The following is a 6,465-nucleotide window of genomic DNA, read 5'->3' as shown; positions in this document are numbered from 1 at the left end:
GCGCCGGCGGCTGCCCCGCGGGGGGACCCGGCGCTCCGCCGCCCGCAGCCGCCCGGCCGGGGAAGGGAAGGGACGGGAAGCGCTGCCGGGCTGCGCCGCGGAGCCGCTCCGAGTTCGGGGTCTCTCCGCGCAACTTGGGTTACGCGGCCGGACCTCTGCGGGGTTTCCATCCTCTGCCTTTCCATCTTATCGCAGCTGCTGCGAGATAATTGACTAAACCCAACAGAAATAAAACAAACTCAGGTCGCCTAAAAGTTAGGATACCTTTTTTTTCTTTATTTCTCCCCCCCTCCCTTTCTTTTACAATTTTATTCCCTATGTGGAAGTCGTGTGTGATTCGTGCTCGGCACACTGCATGGGAAGAAGCGGCTTGTGCTTTGGATCGAGGATTTGCTGTTGCAAAGCGGTCTAACTTCCATGCAGTGGGGCAGCCTTCACTACTATAAACGCCTTGATGATGTGCTGAGGAGCCCATGTAGATTCACATCTTGTGCAGAGAAGGCGCTGAAGGTAAGAAGGGTCTTGGGGAAACGAGGGATTTTTTGTAGCCTTTTATATGATATCTTTTGTCCAGCATCCCCCTTTGAAGCAGAGCATCAGCGGTTCATCCAGAACAGTATGGATAAAGTCTGCTCCTGTGCAAAGTACAGGGAGCTCACAAGTGAATGCAAAAGCTGTATTTATTTTTAGTCTGATAACACAGCACGGCGAGGATCTGTGCTCGCGGCGCGGACACTGAGCAACTCGCATAGCTCAGGAATGAGGAGATCCACGGTCTCAGTCTCTGATGGGCAGTTTGCATTGGCTGCTGCATTTTGTTGAATGTGTACCCCCGCTACCTCCCTAGAGCATCCCATCAGCCCGTGTGATTTGTTGTTTTTTGCAGATATAGTGCCTACTATTAATGAGAGAGGGAGAGGGATGGGGAAAAAAAAAAAAACATATGGAACATTTTATTGATGTGATCATAATCCTGTAATGGAGATTGCATTAAATGAGGATTGCATCAAAATGCCAGGCTGCTGTGGAGAGCCGAGAAAGCAAAAACTGTGCTGGATTGTAAATGAAGTTCTTTGATTGAAGGATTTTCTTGAACCATGAAGGGATGTCTGTAAGCTTAAAGTTGCTGTGTATGTGGAGTACTGGAATGGGATAAAACCCAGATCAAGCTGAAATGTATTTTAATTGACTCAAGCTCCGGATACAGTTAGAATTGGGTAGAGGCATTGCAGTGATGCCCAATGAATTCTTGGTTTCAGCTATGGAGACCACAGAAAGGCAAGGGGAGAGGAGAACCCAGACAGAGAAGGAGAGAATGTGATCTTTTGGGGAAGAGAAGGATGGCTCGTCTGTGACTTTTGCCATCATGGCACAGAGCTTACAGCCTGCTGGCTACAAGCAGAAACCTTGCAGGCGATGTGGAAAGCAGAGGATTTATCTCACTTTCCTTTTGCAACCCGGGTGTAGTTGCCTGTAAGAAGTAGCTCTGAGGTGCATGTCAAGGGGCAAACAGGGACCTATTTGCCCCTCTCGGACACTGAAGGAAACTGTGAGACTGGGAGAGATGGAGTCGGCTCAGCTGATCCTGCCTTTTTGAGCTTGAGTTGATAATACATGTTGAGTAATTGTTGCTGCTTATCTCAATTGGCAAAGGAGGGGAGAAGATGTTCAAGTTTATTGAACCGAAGCAGAGCTGAGGACAGTAGATACTATCAGCTCACCCTTGCATTCGTTTTGTTTGCATTCTGGCATAGAGAACAGAGCCACAAAGAGCACCTTCTTCAAGCCTTACTGAAAGGAAGCCTAAAGAGAACAAAAAGATTAAGTGAAAGATAAATTTTAACTTTTTGCTTGTCTGCAGTGGAAGTAGCATTGGTCTGCCAGGCAAGACAGGTCAAAAGAGGTAAGATAAGGAACAAAGTTACTTATTTATTTATTTATTTACTAACATTCCCACACGCACAAAGTTGGCATACAAAGAAACATGACGGAGTGGGGAAGCACCACGTCTGAGAAGCACCTAAGTTACAACTGATGTAAACACAGGAGAAATTCCTGTAAGAATCCTCAACAGTACCTATGTGTAACTGCAAAAGAGCTGGTTAAATTCAAAATTATATAGAATAAACCGAAGCCAAATATCTGATGTTCTCAGAAGTAGTCCGTTTTCCCATTTGTGTATAAAATCTGAGGTAATATTTCCACAACTCAATCTCCCTCTTCCTTTATATTTGGCATAAAGTTGAGACAGAAACGCTGATTTTAAATAAAGTGACGAAAAGCAGTGTAAGCACATCGAATTCCTCTTAAGCATTTTATTTTGGCAAAAGATAACTTTTCATGAATTGTAAGAGATGGGTTTAGAATATTCATGGCTAAACTCCAGGGAGCTTAGTGTTAGCTCAGTAGGCAGAAGGTTCTTCCTCTAAAGAGATATCTGGAAAAGATGTGTTTAAATTTCAAGCCATATTCCATTGAGACTGTTGGTTTCCACATTTTAAAATAATTTTTTTATGCCTCTTAGGGGAATGATGGTTAATCTGGGCAATAAAGCAAGTATTCCTAGCTCACTTTTTCAACAGAAAAAGCAAGCAGTGTGATTTAACTGTACTTCTGTATATCCAGTACTCCAGATTTTACTCTATTTTTTATCAAATAACAGCTGTGGAAAAATCTTGTCTTTTGAAAGCATGGTTATCCATGCAGATCTTGGTCTGTATTTTTGCTACAGAAGAACTCTGCTTCATGGCTGCATTGTTCATCCTTGCAGCATTTCTTTAAATGTGAGCCTTGCTGTAGTTAAAGGATAATTTATATTCAGTGTAGTACTGTCTGCACAGTGGAATTGGCTTTATACATCACAGCCTCTGTAAAAAAGGAGATCAAAGATCTGAACCTGTGGTCCTGTATTGCATTTGTATTCTAGGTGGACTTGAGTAATCTCATACTGGAGCCATTCACGCTCCCATAGTTAAGAGTATGTCAACCTTTCCATTAAAACATCATTTGCTTAGGAATTTAACTGCTAGTTTTAAGACAGGCTCCAAGCTCAAGTTGGACACATTCATATAGTAAAAAAATAAATATATCCTAAACAATGAAGTCTAATAACATTTGGCACCGTTAAGTTGAATTTATAGAAAGCCTAGTAGAAAATAACACCTGTCTGAAAAATGTAGAGATTAAAAGGGAAAAAAACTCAACCACAAACCTTTCAAATTTGGAAAGCACCTTGTGGATCCAAGTGTTTCTACCTGGATTTTAAAGCAGCCTCTGATGGTTAAGCGGACAGTAGGACTTTTCTTAAAGGAGAACAGCACTGGCTCAAAGCAGGAATTAGTCAGATCTCAATTTAATGGTTCAGCGTCACATTGCATCAGAACTAATGTTCTGGTGACAGTTCTTTTGAGGGTTAAGTTACAAGAACAACAAACCCCAAACCTTGCGTTGTAACCGGTAAAGTTTTCCATTCAATGAGCCAAAGAGAAACATTCACTTTTGAATGGTGTTTATTGTCTGACGCAGGTGTGGAAAGCATTTGGGGGATGTGCCAGGTAGTCCACCGGGGAGCAACCATCCCGGTAATCCTGCTTCCATCAGGGGACAGTCGAGCGGAACAACGGGCTATTTACACTTAAACAGAGCTCTTTCTTCTAAAGCATCGCAGAGTCTTTTCCAATCACCTGCCTCAGAAGTAGTCGCTTCATCTGTGCAAAGTATAATGACTTCGGGCATATTTCAGGTTAGAAGTGAAAAGATTGGAATTACAAGTACACCTGGGTTCAAGGATACAGTTGCTTATGCTATGTAATAGCAATGTTCAAGCAGCAAGTTCTAGACACAGCTTCCTATATTCCAAGTGTTTTGGACTGGATGAAATAAATGAGTATTGTTTGAATGAAAGTGTTGCCATTTACATAAAAATTCATAAGGGAGATTTATATTCTTCTGTCCCAATTACCTCTTTCTGTAATGAGATCACTGAGGAGTTTGTAACAGTTGTCTCTCACCAGTGCAGTGAAGTAGCAGTGACCGTATCTTTCTTGGGTCTTCTCAAAAGTCATGCTTCTTGCACATACACAGGCAAGTAATGGGAAGCCAGGAAAAGTTAATGTAAAAATTAGAATACAGGTGAAAAAAGACTGTGGGATTTATTATGTGGATACAGTCAAATCATGGTAGTTTTGACAGTAAGTAGGAAACTGTGAAGCGTTTTCTGTAACTGTGTCATAATTAAGCATTCTTTTCCTTTGAAGTCTATTGTTATTGCCTTTAAGAAAATCCTGTTGAAAATTAGCTCTGATACTCTTCGAAAATGTATGTTTTCTCGTAGATTATGCAAGATTTAGCCTTGATCAAACATGGCCTGAGTCAAATCTTCCTGCAGCATGTGAAAAAATTCCTGTTGGAACAGGGCCTTCCATAAGTGCTTCTTGCATTACATAATGTACATACTTGAACTTCTGCCACTCCTTTAGGAGTTCTACATGTTCATGTGGTATAGAAGGCATAGGTGTGAAGGGGTTTAGCTTGCAGGAGTGGCAGAACTCAGCCTGTTTAACAGCAAATGCTTTACTAACTTTTCAAAGAAGTTCTTTTTAAATGGCTGTTGTTTTCCTTCATTTAAGTTGTGATAGACTCCGCAACGATTATATAATTTCAAGGGAACTTACATAGCCGGATCATCAGAGAACCTAATGTGTTGTTAGAGAGGCAGATGAATGCTGAAATCATTGGAGACTTCCAAATTCAATAGTGAAATTACAACCAGAGGTGCCCCCTGTCTTTAAAACCCATTGCTCGGGGGTTTAACATGACAGCTCTCCATGCTCACAAACTTCGCCTGCTTCGTTTTCCTGCCAGGGGAACATCTTCAGTTGTGTACTGCTTTGATGTGATATGGTTGTTTTGGGGAAGATTTTCTTCCTCCAAGCTGGTCTAGAAATAAGATGTCACTGGTGATGTAGTCTGTTTGCATATCAGTGTTTATCTGTTGCATCCTTAAGGACATAGTTTTATTATTGTTGTAAGAATTTAATTAGTAATTATATACGCTTGATGCTGTCTACTGAAGTAGCAGGAAATACATGCTAAAGGGAAGAAAATCAAGCAAAAGTTTGGAATGCTTTAGGCACAGCATGTTTCATTTAACCAACTGTGCTATCTTGTTAAATAAATAAATGTATATGTATGGAAATCTATGATCTGCTGGATCTGTGTTCACATACGTGGGCACACTATAACCACACACACTCTTGTTTCCAGCTGTAGTCCCTGGCACAAGGAACATACAGGTCCACCCAAAGAAAAGTAACATATTTAGGAGATGACAGAACTGCAGGTTCCATAAAATGGAGCATAGGAAGCAGTTATAAAGAAGCCAACTGCCTGCCCTTAGCCTGTAACTCAGATGTCATTAGGTGACTTTTTTTATAATTGTCCTAAGAAAGGAAGATCCATGACTTTAGGTAGAAACCAAATTTTATGTCTGTTAATGGAAGTAAAACTCAAGTAACTTCTGCAGGTTCTGTGATTGCTGTTGCAGTTAATAAAGTATGTATCTCTCCTCTTCTGGCAAGTATGAAGCTGTGTGTCCTGGGAGGCACATGGTTACTTGGGTCATTGGTTTTCCTTAGGTGTGATGGTAGTTTTCTTCCTGAAATGGAGAGCAGCTCCAATAGGAGGCATTATGGCAAGGTTCAGGTTGGATTCACAAACTGGAAAGGGGTTTTCCTAGAACTTGTAGGACGTTTGTGATGAAAAGCCTAGACTTCACTTGTCAACATTAAATAGCCAAAGAGCTGCCATAGCATTCCCTAAAGAAAAGTGTGGAGGAACTCTAGTCATTGGAAACCTCATTAAATGATGGCTTAACAGGAACTGTAATGTGCATATATAACTCTGAACTCAAATAATTTGAGGCCTCACTGTAGTAGTTTGTTCAGATTATAGTTGCTGTCAGTAATTTATAAATATATGCACAATATAAGGATGAAACTAAAGCTATGGAATAATGGTTTTACTTTGTCAGTCATTTAACTGACTCTTAGAAAATGTACATGGCAGCGTTGTAAATCAAAATGTAGAGTACAAGGCAACACAGTAATATTTTTGGGGATGCAAAATTGGGAAAGAAATGCATAACATTCATTTTCTGTTCATCTCCCTGCCTTGTCTTCATGTGAGACTCTACCAGAATGAATGGTTTCCAGTGAAAGGTTTTGTAATAATTTCCTGTAACCGAGACTCTGCTACAAGAGATCAGTGAAGTGCTTGTCAGACACGTGTGCGTTCATGTCTCATTATCAGAGAGCTCTGTTTAAAATTCATGTTCAGGAGATCTGTAATTTTATGACTTATTAAAGAAAATTGTATATAAGGTAAATCAAGGGTTTTGTTGTCCCAGTTTGTTTGTTACAGTTTTCTAAGATAATTGAGAATGGCCTGATCCTCTGACAAAATAGC

General features: G+C 40.8%; 1 protein-coding gene across 3 annotated transcripts in view; it reads left to right on the top strand.

Annotated features, from left to right (window-relative positions):
- Positions 1–55: 55 nt before the first annotated feature.
- The window catches only part of PCDH11X (protocadherin 11 X-linked), a 459,785-nt gene continuing 453,375 nt past the window's right edge, over positions 56–6,465 (top strand). For 2 of the 3 annotated variants that reach the window (XM_027687164.1, XM_027687163.1), the window contains exon 1: positions 56–510. The gene's annotated coding sequence lies outside the window, so the exon portion shown is untranslated. The remainder of the gene's footprint in view (positions 511–6,465) is intronic. The other variant, XM_027687165.1, reaches the window with a different exon arrangement.

Source organism: Neopelma chrysocephalum, unplaced genomic scaffold (assembly GCF_003984885.1).
Source record: "Neopelma chrysocephalum unplaced genomic scaffold, ASM398488v2 Primary Assembly neopelma1_73b, whole genome shotgun sequence".
Lineage (NCBI taxonomy): Eukaryota > Metazoa > Chordata > Aves > Passeriformes > Pipridae > Neopelma > Neopelma chrysocephalum.
This window is presented reverse-complemented; position numbering and strand designations above follow the sequence as displayed.